At 29.3% G+C, this 16,002-nt stretch overlaps 1 long non-coding RNA gene across 49 annotated transcripts in view; it reads left to right on the top strand.

The window, feature by feature from the left end:
- LOC128076605 (uncharacterized) overlaps window positions 1–16,002 on the top strand; it is a 68,314-nt gene that overhangs the window by 15,662 nt on the left and 36,650 nt on the right. For 19 of the 49 annotated variants that reach the window (XR_008204496.1, XR_008204528.1, XR_008204531.1 and 16 more), the window contains 2 exons: window positions 5,549–5,589; window positions 8,009–8,213. This is a non-coding gene — a long non-coding RNA (uncharacterized LOC128076605). Of the gene's footprint in view, window positions 1–2,391; window positions 2,433–3,906; window positions 3,989–5,548; window positions 5,590–6,285; window positions 6,409–7,105; window positions 7,188–8,008; window positions 8,214–10,634; window positions 10,676–12,147; window positions 12,271–13,748; window positions 13,831–14,568; window positions 14,610–15,389; window positions 15,472–16,002 lie in introns of all 49 variants that reach the window. The other 30 variants (XR_008204489.1, XR_008204519.1, XR_008204517.1 and 27 more) reach the window with 25 other exon arrangements.

Below are 16,002 nucleotides of genomic sequence, written 5' to 3'. Positions count from 1 at the left end.
CGATATTTAAGGGGAAAAACAGGGATTTCTATGAAAATAAGCGATATTTTATGTTAAAAACTGGGATTTCTATGAAAATAAGCAATATTTAAGGGGAAAAACAGGGATTTCTATGAAAATAAGCGATATTTAAGGTTAAAAACAGGGATTTCTATGAAAATAAGCGATATTTAAGGTTAAAAACTGGGATTTCTATGAAAATAAGCGATATTTGAGGTTAAAAACAGGGATTTCTATGAAAATAAGCGATATTTAAGGGGAAAAACAGGGATTTCTATGAAAATAAGCGATATCTTAGGTTAAAAACAGGGATTTCTATGAAAATAAGTGATATTTTAGGTTAAAAACAGGGATTTCTATGAAAATAAGCGATATTTGAGGTTAAAAACAGGGATTTCTAGGAAAATAAGCGATATTTTGATGATAAAAACAGGGATTTCTATGAAAATAAGTGATAGTTTAGGTTAAAAACAGGGATTTCTATGAAAATAAGCGATATTTTAAATTAAAAACAGGGATTTCTATGAAAATAAGCGATATTTGAGGTTGAAAACTGGGATTTCTATGAAAATAAGCGATATTTTAGGTTAAAAACAGGGATTTCTACGCAAATAAGCGATATTTGAGGATAAAAACAGGGATTTCTATGAAAATAAGCGATATTTTAGGTTAAAAACAGGGATTTCTATGAAAACAAGCGATATTTAAGGCGAAAAACTGGGATTTCTATGAAAATAAGCGATATTTGAGGTTAAAAACAGGGATTTCTATGAAAATAAGCGATATTTAAGGGGAAAAACTGGGATTTCTAGGAAAATAAGCGATATTTTAGGTTAAAAACAGGGATTTCTAGGAAAATAAGCGATATTTTAGGTTAAAAACAGGGATTTCTATGAAAATAAGCGATATTTGAGGTTAAAAACTGGGATTTCTATGAAAATAAGCGATATTTTAGGTTAGAAACAGGGATTTCTATGAAAATAAGCGATATTTTAGGTTAAAAACAGGGATTTCTAGGAAAATAAGCGATATTTGAGGTTAAAAACAGGGATTTCTATGAAAATAAGCGATATTTAAGGGGAAAAACAGGGATTTCTATGAAAATAAGCGATATCTTAGGATAAAAACAGGGATTTCTATGAAAATAAGCGATATTTTAGAATAAAAACAGGGATTTCTATGAAAATAAGCGATATTTTAGGTTGAAAACAGGGATTTCTATGGAAATAAGCGATATTTTAGGTTAAAAACAGGGATTTCTAGGAAAATAAGCGATATTTAAGGGGAAAAACAGGGATTTCTATGAAAATAAGCGATATTTAAGGGGAAAAACAGGGATTTCTATGAAAATAAGCGATATTTAAGGGGAAAAACAGGGATTTCTATGAAAATAAGCGATATTTAAGGGGAAAAACAGGGATTTCTATGAAAATAAGCGATATTTAGATGATAAAAACAGGGATTTCTAGGAAAATAAGCGATATTTTAGGTTAAAAACAGGGATTTCTATGAAAATAAGCGATATTTAAGGGGAAAAACAGGGATTTCTATGAAAATAAGCGATATTTAAGGGGAAAAACAGGGATTTCTATGAAAATAAGCGATATTTGAGGTTAAAAACTGGGATTTCTATGAAAATAAGCGATATTTAAGGGGAAAAACTGGGATTTCTATGAAAATAAGCGATATTTTAGGTTAAAAACTGGGATTCCTATGAAAATAAGCAATATTTAAGGGGAAAAACAGGGATTTCTATGAAAATAAGCGATATTTTAGGTTAAAAACAGGGATTTCTAGGAAAATAAGCGATATTTAAGGTTAAAAACTGGGATTTCTATGAAAATAAGCGATATTTGAGGTTAAAAACAGGGATTTCTATGAAAATAAGCGATATTTGAGGATAAAAACTGGGATTTCTATGAAAATAAGCGATATTTTAGGTTAAAAACTGGGATTTCTAGGAAAATAAGCGATATTTGAGGTTAAAAACAGGGATTTCTAGGAAAATAAGCGATATTTTACGTTAAAAACTGGGATTTCTATGGAAATAAGCGATATTTAAGGGGAAAAACTGGGATATCTATGAAAATAAGCGATATTTAAGGGGAAAAACAGGGATTTCTATGAAAATAAGCGATATTTTAGGGGAATAACAGGGATTTCTATGAAAATAAGCGATATTTGAGGTTAAAAACAGGGATTTCTATGAAAATAAGCGATATTTTAGGTTAAAAACTGGGATTTCTATGGAAATAAGCGATATTTTAGGTTAAAAACAAGGATTTCTATGAAAATAAGCGATATTTGAGGTTAAAAACAGGGATTTCTATGAAAATAAGTGATAATTATGGGGGAAAACAGGGATTTCTATGAAAATAAGCGATATTTTAGGTTAAAAACAGGGATTTCTATGAAAATAAGCGATATTTAAGGTTAAAAACAGGGATTTCTATGAAAATAAGCGATATTTAAGGGGAAAAACAGGGATTTCTACGAAAATAAGCGATATTTTAGGGGAAAACAGGGATTTCTATGAAAATAAGCGATATTTAGGTTAAAAACAGGGATTTCTATGAAAATAAGCGATATTTTAGGTTAAAAACAGGGATTTCTAGGAAAATAAGCGATATTTTAGGTTAAAAACAGGGATTTCTAGGAAAATAAGCGATATTTAAGGGGAAAAACAGGGATTTCTATGAAAATAAGCGATATTTAAGGGGAAAAACAGGGATTTCTATGAAAATAAGCGATATTTAAGGGGAAAAACAGGGATTTCTATGAAAATAAGCGATATTTAAGGTTAAAAACTGGGATTTCTATGAAAATAAGCGATATTTTAGGTTAAAAACAGGGATTTCTATGAAAATAAGCGATATTTTAGGTTAAAAACAGGGATTTCTATGAAAATAAGCGATATTTAAGGGGAAAAACTGGGATTTCTATGAAAATAAGCGATATTTGAGGTTAAAAACAGGGATTTCTATGAAAATAAGCGATATTTGAGGTTAAAAACAGGGATTTCTATGAAAATAAGTGATATTTTAGGTTAAAAACAGGGATTTCTATGAAAATAAGCGATATTTGAGGGGAAAAACTGGGATTTCTATGAAAATAAGCGATATTTGAGGTTAAAAACAGGGATTTCTATGAAAATAAGCGATATTTTAGGTTAAAAACAGGGATTTCTATGGAAATAAGCGATATTTTAGGTTAAAAACAGGGATTTCTATGAAAATAAGCGATATTTTAGGTTAAAAACAGGGATTTCTAGGAAAATAAGCGATATTTTAGGTTAAAAACAGGGATTTCTATGAAAATAAGCGATATTTGAGGTTAAAAACAGGGATTTCTATGAAAATAAGCGATATTTAAGGGGAAAAACAGGGATTTCTATGAAAATAAGCGATATTTAAGGGGAAAAACAGGGATTTCTATGAAAATAAGCGATATTTGAGGTTAAAAACAGGGATTTCTAGGAAAATAAGCGATATTTTAGGTTAAAAACAGGGATTTCAATGAAAATAAGCGATATTTTAGGTTAAAAACAGGGATTTCTATGAAAATAAGCGATATTTAAGGGGAAAAACAGGGATTTCTATGAAAATAAGCGATATTTTAGGTTGAAAACTGGGATTTCTACGAAAATAAGCGATATTTTAGGTTAAAAACAGGGATTTCTATGAAAATAAGCGATATTTAAGGGGAAAAACAGGGATTTCTATGAAAATAAGCGATATTTTAGGTTAAAAACAGGGATTTCTATGAAAATAAGCGATATTTTAGGTTAAAAACTGGGATTTCTATGAAAATAAGCGATATTTAAGGGGAAAAACAGGGATTTCTATGAAAATAAGCGATATTTGAGGTTAAAAACTGGGATTTCTATGAAAATAAGCAATATTTGAGGTTAAAAACAGGGATTTCTATGAAAATAAGCGATATTTAAGGTTAAAAACAGGGATTTCTATGAAAATAAGCGATATTTAAGGTTAAAAACTGGGATTTCTATGAAAATAAGCGATATTTGAGGTTAAAAACAGGGATTTCTATGAAAATAAGCGATATTTAAGGGGAAAAACAGGGATTTCTAGGAAAATAAGCGATATTTTAGGTTAAAAACAGGGATTTCTATGAAAATAAGTGATATTTTGATGATAAAAACAGGGATTTCTATGAAAATAAGCGATATTTAAGGGGAAAAACAGGGATTTCTATGAAAATAAGCGATATTTTAGGTTAAAAACTGGGATTTCTATGAAAATAAGCGATATTTAAGGGGAAAAACAGGGATTTCTATGAAAATAAGCGATATTTGAGGTTAAAAACTGGGATTTCTATGAAAATAAGCAATATTTAAGGGGAAAAACAGGGATTTCTATGAAAATAAGCGATATTTTAGGTTAAAAACTGGGATTTCTATGAAAATAAGCGATATTTAAGGTTAAAAACTGGGATTTCTATGAAAATAAGCGATATTTGAGGTTAAAAACAGGGATTTCTATGAAAATAAGCGATATTTAAGGGGAAAAACAGGGATTTCTAGGAAAATAAGCGATATCTTAGGTTAAAAACAGGGATTTCTAGGAAAATAAGTGATATTTTAGGTTAAAAACAGGGATTTCTATGAAAATAAGCGATATTTGAGGTTAAAAACAGGGATTTCTAGGAAAATAAGCGATATTTTGATGATAAAAACTGGGATTTCTATGAAAATAAGTGATAGTTTAGGTTAAAAACAGGGATTTCTATGAAAATAAGCGATATTTGAGGTTAAAAACAGGGATTTCTAGGAAAATAAGCGATATTTTAGGTTGAAAACTGGGATTTCTATGAAAATAAGCGATATTTTAGGTTAAAAACAGGGATTTCTACGCAAATAAGCGATATTTGAGGATAAAAACAGGGATTTCTATGAAAATAAGCGATATTTTAGGTTAAAAACAGGGATTTCTATGAAAACAAGCGATATTTAAGGCGAAAAACTGGGATTTCTATGAAAATAAGCGATATTTGAGGTTAAAAACAGGGATTTCTATGAAAATAAGCGATATTTAAGGGGAAAAACTGGGATTTCTATGAAAATAAGCGATATTTAAGGGGAAAAACAGGGATTTCTAGGAAAATAAGGGATATTTAAGGTTAAAAAAAGGGATTTCTATGAAAATAAGCGATATTTGAGGTTAAAAACTGGGATTTCTATGAAAATAAGCGATATTTTAGGTTAGAAACAGGGATTTCTATGAAAATAAGCGATATTTTAGGTTAAAAACAGGGATTTCTAGGAAAATAAGCGATATTTGAGGTTAAAAACTGGGATTTCTATGAAAATAAGCAATATTTTAGGTTAAAAACAGGGATTTCTAGGAAAATAAGTGATATTTCAGGTTAAAAACAGGGATTTCTATGAAAATAAGCGATATTTGAGGTTAAAAACAGGGATTTCTATGAAAATAAGCGATATTTTAGGTGGAAAACAGGGATTTCTATGAAAATAAGCGATATTTTAGGTTAAAAACAGGGATTTCTATGAAAATAAGCGATATTTTAGGTTAAAAACAGGGATTTCGATGAAAATAAGCGATATTTCAGGTTAAAAACAGGGATTTCTATGAAAATAAGCGATATTTGAGGATAAAAACTGGGATTTCTATGAAAATAAGCGATATTTAAGGGGAAAAACAGGGATTTCTATGAAAATAAGCGATATTTAAGGGGAAAAACAGGGATTTCTATGAAAATAAGCGATATTTAAGGGGAAAAACAGGGATTTCTTTGAAAATAAGCGATATTTTAGGTTAAAAACAGGGATTTCTATGAAAATAAGCGATATTTAGGTTAAAAACAGGGATTTCTAGGAAAATAAGCGATATTTAAGGGGAAAAACAGGGATTTCTAGGAAAATAAGCGATATCTTAGGTTAAAAACAGGGATTTCTATGAAAATAAGCGATATTTAAGGGGAAAAACAGGGATTTCTAGGAAAATAAGCGATATTTAAGGGGAAAAACAGGGATTTCTATGAAAATAAGCGATATTTTAGGTTAAAAACAGGGATTTCTATGAAAATAAGCGATATTTAAGGGGAAAAACAGGGATTTCTATGAAAATAAGCGATATTTAAGGGGAAAAACAGGGATTTCTATGAAAATAAGCGATATTTTAGGTTAAAAACAGGGATTTCTATGAAAATAAGCGATATTTAAGGGGAAAAACAGGGATTTCTATGAAAATAAGCGATATTTTATGTTAAAAACTGGGATTTCTATGAAAATAAGCGATATTTAAGGGGAAAAACAGGGATTTCTATGAAAATAAGCGATATTTAAGGTTAAAAACAGGGATTTCTATGAAAATAAGCGATATTTAAGGTTAAAAACAGGGATTTCTATGAAAATAAGCGATATTTGAGGTTAAAAACAGGGATTTCTATGAAAATAAGCGATATTTTAGGTTAAAAACAGGGATTTCTATGAAAATAAGCGATATTTGAGGTTAAAAACAGGGATTTCTATGAAAATAAGCGATATTTGAGGTTAAAAACAGGGATTTCTATGAAAATAAGCGATATTTAAGGGGAAAAACAGGGATTTCTAGGAAAATAAGCGATATCTAAGGGGAAAAAACAGGGATTTCTATGAAAATAAGTGATATTTAAGGGGAAAAACAGGGATTTCTATGAAAATAAGCGATATTTGAGGTTAAAAACTGGGATTTCTATGAAAATAAGCGATATTTAAGGGGAAAAACAGGGATTTCTATGAAAATAAGCGATATTTTTGGGGAAAAACAGGGATTTCTATGAAAATAAGCGATATTTTAAATTAAAAACAGGGATTTCTATGAAAATAAGCGATATTTTAGGTTAAAAACAGGGATTTCTATGAAAATAAGCGATATTTTAGGGGAAAAATAGGGATTTCTATGAAAATAAGCGATATTTGAGGTTAAAAACAGGGATTTCTATGAAAATAAGCGATATTTAGGGGAAAAACAGGGATTTCTAGGAAAATAAGCGATATTTTAGGTTAAAAACAGGGATTTCTAGGAAAATAAGCGATATTTGAGGTTAAAAACAGGGATTTCTATGAAAATAAGCGATATTTTAGGGGAAAAACTGGGATTTCTATGAAAATAAGCGATATTTTAGGGGAAAAACAGGGATTTCTATGAAAATAAGCGATATTTTAGGTTAAAAACAGGGATTTCTATGAAAATAAGCGATATTTGAGGTTAAAAACAGGGATTTCTATGAAAATAAGCGATATTTAAGGGGAAAAACAGGGATTTCTATGAAAATAAGCGATATTTTAGGGTTAAAAACTGGGATTTCTATGAAAATAAGCGATATTTAAGGGGAAAAACAGGGATTTCTATGAAAATAAGCGATATTTTAGGTTAAAAACAGGGATTTCTATGAAAATAAGCGATATTTTAGGTTAAAAACAGGGATTTCTATGAAAATAAGCGATATTTGAGGTTAAAAACAGGGATTTCTATGAAAATAAGCGATATTTTGATGATAAAAACTGGGATTTCTATGAAAATAAGCGATATTTAGGTTAAAAACAGGGATTTCTATGAAAATAAGCGATATTTTAAATTAAAAACAGGGATTTCTATGAAAATAAGCGATATTTGAGGTTAAAAACTGGGATTTCTATGAAAATAAGCGATATTTTAGGTTAAAAACAGGGATTTCTAGGAAAATAAGCGATATTTTAGGTTAAAAACAGGGATTTCTATGAAAATAAGCGATATTTTAGGTTAAAAACAGGGATTTCTATGAAAATAAGCGATATTTAAGGGGAAAAACTGGGATTTCTATGAAAATAAGCGATATTTTAGGTTAAAAACAGGGATTTCTAGGAAAATAAGCGATATTTCAGGTTAAAAACAGGGATTTCTATGAAAATAAGCGATATTTGAGGTTAAAAACAGGGATTTCTATGAAAATAAGCGATATTTTAGGTGGAAAACAGGGATTTCTATGAAAATAAGCGATATTTTAGGTTAAAAACAGGGATTTCTATGAAAATAAGCGATATTTTAGGTTAAAAACAGGGATTTCTATGAAAATAAGCGATATTTCAGGTTAAAAACAGGGATTTCTATGAAAATAAGCGATATTTGAGGATAAAAACTGGGATTTCTATGAAAATAAGCGATATTTAAGGGGAAAAACAGGGATTTCTATGAAAATAAGCGATATTTAAGGTTAAAAACAGGGATTTCTATGAAAATAAGCGATATTTAAGGGGAAAAACAGGGATTTCTATGAAAATAAGCGATATTTTAGGTTAAAAACAGGGATTTCTATGAAAATAAGCGATATTTTAGGTTAAAAACAGGGATTTCTAGGAAAATAAGCGATATTTAAGGGGAAAAACAGGGATTTCTAGGAAAATAAGCGATATCTTAGGTTAAAAACAGGGATTTCTATGAAAATAAGCGATATTTTAGGTTAAAAACAGGGATTTCTATGAAAATAAGCGATATTTTAGGTTAAAAACAGGGATTTCTATGAAAATAAGCGATATTTAAGGGGAAAAACAGGGATTTCTATGAAAATAAGCGATATTTAAGGGGAAAAACAGGGATTTCTATGAAAATAAGCGATATTTTAGGTTAAAAACAGGGATTTCTATGAAAATAAGCGATATTTTAGGTTAAAAACAGGGATTTCTATGAAAATAAGCGATATTTTAGGTTAAAAACTGGGATTTCTATGAAAATAAGCGATATTTAAGGTTAAAAACAGGGATTTCTATGAAAATAAGCGATATTTAAGGGGAAAAACAGGGATTTCTAGGAAAATAAGCGATATTTTAGGTTAAAAACAGGGATTTCTAGGAAAATAAGCGATATTTTAGGTTAAAAACAGGGATTTCTATGAAAATAAGCGATATTTGAGGTTAAAAACTGGGATTTCTATGAAAATAAGCGATATTTTAGGTTAGAAACAGGGATTTCTATGAAAATAAGCGATATTTTAGGTTAAAAACAGGGATTTCTAGGAAAATAAGCGATATTTGAGGTTAAAAACAGGGATTTCTATGAAAATAAGCGATATTTAAGGGGAAAAACAGGGATTTCTATGAAAATAAGCGATATCTTAGGATAAAAACAGGGATTTCTATGAAAATAAGCGATATTTTAGGATAAAAACAGGGATTTCTATGAAAATAAGCGATATTTTAGGTTGAAAACAGGGATTTCTATGAAAATAAGCGATATTTTAGGTTAAAAACAGGGATTTCTATGAAAATAAGCGATATTTTAGGTTAAAAACAGGGATTTCTATGAAAATAAGCGATATTTGAGGTTAAAAACAGGGATTTCTATGAAAATAAGCGATATTTAAGGGGAAAAACTGGGATTTCTATGAAAATAAGCGATATTTGAGGTTAAAAACAGGGATTTCTAGGAAAATAAGCGATATTTTAGGTTAAAAACAGGGATTTCTAGGAAAATAAGCGATATTTAAGGGGAAAAACAGGGATTTCTAGGAAAATAAGCGATATTTAAGGGGAAAAACAGGGATTTCTATGAAAATAAGCGATATTTAAGGGGAAAAACAGGGATTTCTATGAAAATAAGCGATATTTAAGGGGAAAAACAGGGATTTCTATGAAAATAAGCGATATTTAGATGATAAAAACAGGGATTTCTAGGAAAATAAGCGATATTTTAGGTTAAAAACAGGGATTTCTATGAAAATAAGCGATATTTAAGGGGAAAAACAGGGATTTCTATGAAAATAAGCGATATTTAAGGGGAAAAACAGGGATTTCTATGAAAATAAGCGATATTTGAGGTTAAAAACTGGGATTTCTATGAAAATAAGCGATATTTAAGGGGAAAAACTGGGATTTCTATGAAAATAAGCGATATTTTAGGTTAAAAACTGGGATTCCTATGAAAATAAGCAATATTTAAGGGGAAAAACAGGGATTTCTATGAAAATAAGCGATATTTTAGGTTAAAAACAGGGATTTCTAGGAAAATAAGCGATATTTAAGGTTAAAAACTGGGATTTCTATGAAAATAAGCGATATTTGAGGTTAAAAACAGGGATTTCTATGAAAATAAGCGATATTTGAGGATAAAAACAGGGATTTCTATGAAAATAAGCGATATTTTAGGTTAAAAACAGGGATTTCTATGGAAAATAAGCGATATTTAAGGTTAAAAACTGGGATTTCTAGGAAAATAAGCGATATTTGAGGTTAAAAACAGGGATTTCTAGGAAAATAAGCGATATTTTACGTTAAAAACTGGGATTTCTATGGAAATAAGCGATATTTAAGGGGAAAAACTGGGATATCTATGAAAATAAGCGATATTTAAGGGGAAAAACAGGGATTTCTATGAAAATAAGCGATATTTTAGGGGAATAACAGGGATTTCTATGAAAATAAGCGATATTTGAGGTTAAAAACAGGGATTTCTATGAAAATAAGCGATATTTTAGGTTAAAAACAGGGATTTCTATGGAAATAAGCGATATTTTAGGTTAAAAACAAGGATTTCTATGAAAATAAGCGATATTTGAGGTTAAAAACAGGGATTTCTATGAAAATAAGTGATAATTATGGGGGAAAACAGGGATTTCTATGAAAATAAGCGATATTTTAGGTTAAAAACAGGGATTTCTATGAAAATAAGCGATATTTAAGGTTAAAAACAGGGATTTCTATGAAAATAAGCGATATTTAAGGGGAAAAACAGGGATTTCTATGAAAATAAGCGATATTTTAGGGGAAAACAGGGATTTCTATGAAAATAAGCGATATTTAGGTTAAAACAGGGATTTCTATGAAAATAAGCGATATTTTAGGTTAAAAACAGGGATTTCTAGGAAAATAAGCGATATTTTAGGTTAAAAACAGGGATTTCTATGAAAATAAGCGATATTTAAGGGGAAAAACAGGGATTTCTATGAAAATAAGCGATATTTAAGGGGAAAAACAGGGATTTCTATGAAAATAAGCGATATTTAAGGGGAAAAACAGGGATTTCTATGAAAATAAGCGATATTTAAGGTTAAAAACTGGGATTTCTATGAAAATAAGCGATATTTTAGGTTAAAAACAGGGATTTCTATGAAAATAAGCGATATTTTAGGTTAAAAACAGGGATTTCTATGAAAACAAGCGATATTTAAGGGGAAAAACTGGGATTTCTATGAAAATAAGCGATATTTGAGGTTAAAAACAGGGATTTCTATGAAAATAAGCGATATTTGAGGTTAAAAACAGGGATTTCTATGGAAATAAGTGATATTTTAGGTTAAAAACAGGGATTTCTATGAAAATAAGCGATATTTGAGGGGAAAAACTGGGATTTCTATGAAAATAAGCGATATTTGAGGTTAAAAACAGGGATTTCTATGAAAATAAGCGATATTTTAGGTTAAAAACTGGGATTTCTATGGAAATAAGCGATATTTTAGGTTAAAAACAGGGATTTCTATGAAAATAAGCGATATTTGAGGTTAAAAACAGGGATTTCTATGGAAATAAGCGATATTTTAGGTTAAAAACAGGGATTTCTAGGAAAATAAGCGATATTTAAGGGGAAAAACAGGGATTTCTATGAAAATAAGCGATATTTGAGGTTAAAAACAGGGATTTCTATGAAAATAAGCGATATTTAAGGGGAAAAACAGGGATTTCTATGAAAATAAGCGATATTTAAGGGGAAAAACAGGGATTTCTATGAAAATAAGCGATATTTAGGTTAAAAACAGGGATTTCTAGGAAAATAAGCGATATTTTAGGTTAAAAACAGGGATTTCAATGAAAATAAGCGATATTTTAGGTTAAAAACAGGGATTTCTATGAAAATAAGCGATATTTAAGGGGAAAAACAGGGATTTCTATGAAAATAAGCGATATTTTAGGTTGAAAACTGGGATTTCTACGAAAATAAGCGATATTTTAGGTTAAAAACAGGGATTTCTATGAAAATAAGCGATATTTAAGGGGAAAAACAGGGATTTCTATGAAAATAAGCGATATTTTAGGTTAAAAACAGGGATTTCTATGAAAATAAGCGATATTTTAGGTTAAAAACTGGGATTTCTATGAAAATAAGCGATATTTAAGGGGAAAAACAGGGATTTCTATGAAAATAAGCGATATTTGAGGTTAAAAACTGGGATTTCTATGAAAATAAGCAATATTTGAGGTTAAAAACAGGGATTTCTATGAAAATAAGCGATATTTAAGGTTAAAAACAGGGATTTCTATGAAAATAAGCGATATTTAAGGTTAAAAACTGGGATTTCTATGAAAATAAGCGATATTTGAGGTTAAAAACAGGGATTTCTATGAAAATAAGCGATATTTAAGGGGAAAAACAGGGATTTCTATGAAAATAAGCGATATTTTAGGTTAAAAACAGGGATTTCTAGGAAAATAAGTGATATTTTGATGATAAAAACAGGGATTTCTATGAAAATAAGCGATATTTAAGGGGAAAAACAGGGATTTCTATGAAAATAAGCGATATTTTAGGTTAAAAACTGGGATTTCTATGAAAATAAGCGATATTTAAGGGGAAAAACAGGGATTTCTATGAAAATAAGCGATATTTGAGGTTAAAAACTGGGATTTCTATGAAAATAAGCAATATTTAAGGGGAAAAACAGGGATTTCTATGAAAATAAGCGATATTTTAGGTTAAAAACTGGGATTTCTATGAAAATAAGCGATATTTAAGGTTAAAAACTGGGATTTCTATGAAAATAAGCGATATTTGAGGTTAAAAACAGGGATTTCTATGAAAATAAGCGATATTTAAGGGGAAAAACAGGGATTTCTAGGAAAATAAGCGATATCTTAGGTTAAAAACAGGGATTTCTAGGAAAATAAGTGATATTTTAGGTTAAAAACAGGGATTTCTATGAAAATAAGCGATATTTGAGGTTAAAAACAGGGATTTCTAGGAAAATAAGCGATATTTTGATGATAAAAACTGGGATTTCTATGAAAATAAGTGATAGTTTAGGTTAAAAACAGGGATTTCTATGAAAATAAGCGATATTTGAGGTTAAAAACAGGGATTTCTAGGAAAATAAGCGATATTTTAGGTTGAAAACTGGGATTTCTATGAAAATAAGCGATATTTTAGGTTAAAAACAGGGATTTCTACGCAAATAAGCGATATTTGAGGATAAAAACAGGGATTTCTATGAAAATAAGCGATATTTTAGGTTAAAAACAGGGATTTCTATGAAAACAAGCGATATTTAAGGCGAAAAACTGGGATTTCTATGAAAATAAGCGATATTTGAGGTTAAAAACAGGGATTTCTATGAAAATAAGCGATATTTAAGGGGAAAAACTGGGATTTCTATGAAAATAAGCGATATTTAAGGGGAAAAACAGGGATTTCTAGGAAAATAAGGGATATTTAAGGTTAAAAAAAGGGATTTCTATGAAAATAAGCGATATTTGAGGTTAAAAACTGGGATTTCTATGAAAATAAGCGATATTTTAGGTTAAAAACAGGGATTTCTATGAAAATAAGCGATATTTGAGGTTAAAAACTGGGATTTCTATGAAAATAAGCAATATTTTAGGTTAAAAACAGGGATTTCTAGGAAAATAAGTGATATTTCAGGTTAAAAACAGGGATTTCTATGAAAATAAGCGATATTTGAGGTTAAAAACAGGGATTTCTATGAAAATAAGCGATATTTTAGGTGGAAAACAGGGATTTCTATGAAAATAAGCGATATTTTAGGTTAAAAACAGGGATTTCTATGAAAATAAGCGATATTTTAGGTTAAAAACAGGGATTTCGATGAAAATAAGCGATATTTCAGGTTAAAAACAGGGATTTCTATGAAAATAAGCGATATTTGAGGATAAAAACTGGGATTTCTATGAAAATAAGCGATATTTAAGGGGAAAAACAGGGATTTCTATGAAAATAAGCGATATTTAAGGTTAAAAACAGGGATTTCTATGAAAATAAGCGATATTTAAGGGGAAAAACAGGGATTTCTTTGAAAATAAGCGATATTTTAGGTTAAAAACAGGGATTTCTATGAAAATAAGCGATATTTTAGGTTAAAAACAGGGATTTCTAGGAAAATAAGCGATATTTAAGGGGAAAAACAGGGATTTCTAGGAAAATAAGCGATATCTTAGGTTAAAAACAGGGATTTCTATGAAAATAAGCGATATTTTAGGTTAAAAACAGGGATTTCTAGGAAAATAAGCGATATTTTAGGTTAAAAACTGGGATTTCTATGAAAATAAGCGATATTTTAGGTTAAAAACAGGGATTTCTATGAAAATAAGCGATATTTAAGGGGAAAAACAGGGATTTCTATGAAAATAAGCGATATTTAAGGGGAAAAACAGGGATTTCTATGAAAATAAGCGATATTTTAGGTTAAAAACTGGGATTTCTATGAAAATAAGCGATATTTAAGGGGAAAAACAGGGATTTCTATGAAAATAAGCGATATTTTATGTTAAAAACTGGGATTTCTATGAAAATAAGCAATATTTAAGGGGAAAAACAGGGATTTCTATGAAAATAAGCGATATTTAAGGTTAAAAACAGGGATTTCTATGAAAATAAGCGATATTTTAGGTTAAAAACAGGGATTTCTATGAAAATAAGCGATATTTAAGGGGAAAAACTGGGATTTCTATGAAAATAAGCGATATTTTAGGTTAAAAACAGGGATTTCTATGAAAATAAGCGATATTTTAGGTTAAAAACAGGGATTTCTATGAAAATAAGCGATATTTTAGGTTAAAAACAGGGATTTCTATGAAAATAAGCGATATTTGAGGTTAAAAACAGGGATTTCTATGAAAATAAGCGATATTTTAGGTTAAAAACAGGGATTTCTATGAAAATAAGCGATATTTGAGGTTAAAAACAGGGATTTCTATGAAAATAAGCGATATTTAAGGGGAAAAACAGGGATTTCTATGAAAATAAGCGATATTTTAGGTTGAAAACAGGGATTTCTATGGAAATAAGCGATATTTTAGGTTAAAAACAGGGATTTCTATGAAAATAAGCGATATTTGAGGTTAAAAACAGGGATTTCTATGAAAATAAGCGATATTTAAGGGGAAAAACAGGGATTTCTATGAAAATAAGCGATATTTAAGGGGAAAAACAGGGATTTCTATGAAAATAAGCGATATTTTAGGTTAAAAACAGGGATTTCTATGAAAATAAGCGATATTTAGATGATAAAAACAGGGATTTCTAGGAAAATAAGCGATATTTTAGGTTAAAAACAGGGATTTCTAGGAAAATAAGCGATATTTAAGGGGAAAAACAGGGATTTCTATGAAAATAAGCGATATTTAAGGGGAAAAACAGGGATTTCTATGAAAATAAGCGATATTTGAGGTTAAAAACAGGGATTTCTATGAAAATAAGCGATATTTAAGGTTAAAAACAGGGATTTCTATGAAAATAAGCGATATTTTAGGTTAAAAACTGGGATTTCTATGAAAATAAGCGATATTTAAGGGGAAAAACAGGGATTTCTATGAAAATAAGCGATATTTGAGGTTAAAAACAGGGATTTCTATGAAAATAAGCGATATTTAAGGTTAAAAACTGGGATTTCTATGAAAATAAGCGATATTTTAGGTTAAAAACAGGGATTTCTATGAAAATAAGCGATATTTTAGGTTAAAAACAGGGATTTCTATGAAAATAAGCGATATTTTAGGTTAAAAACAGGGATTTCTAGGAAAATAAGCGATATTTGAGGTTAAAAACAGGGATTTCTATGAAAATAAGCGATATTTGAGTTAAAAACTGGGATTTCTATGAAAATAAGCGATATTTAAGGGGAAAAACAGGGATTTCTATGAAAATAAGCGATATTTAAGGGGAAAAACAGGGATTTCTATGAAAATAAGCGATATTTTAGGGGTTAAAAACAGGGATTTCTATGAAAATAAGCGATATTTGAGGTTAAAAACAGGGATTTCTATGAAAATAAGCGATATTT

This window comes from Tympanuchus pallidicinctus, unplaced genomic scaffold (genome assembly GCF_026119805.1).
Source record: "Tympanuchus pallidicinctus isolate F22 unplaced genomic scaffold, pur_lepc_1.0 scaffold145, whole genome shotgun sequence".
NCBI lineage: Eukaryota > Metazoa > Chordata > Aves > Galliformes > Phasianidae > Tympanuchus > Tympanuchus pallidicinctus.
The sequence above is the reverse complement of the archived record's forward strand: the minus strand, read 5'-3'. Positions and strand labels throughout refer to the sequence as shown.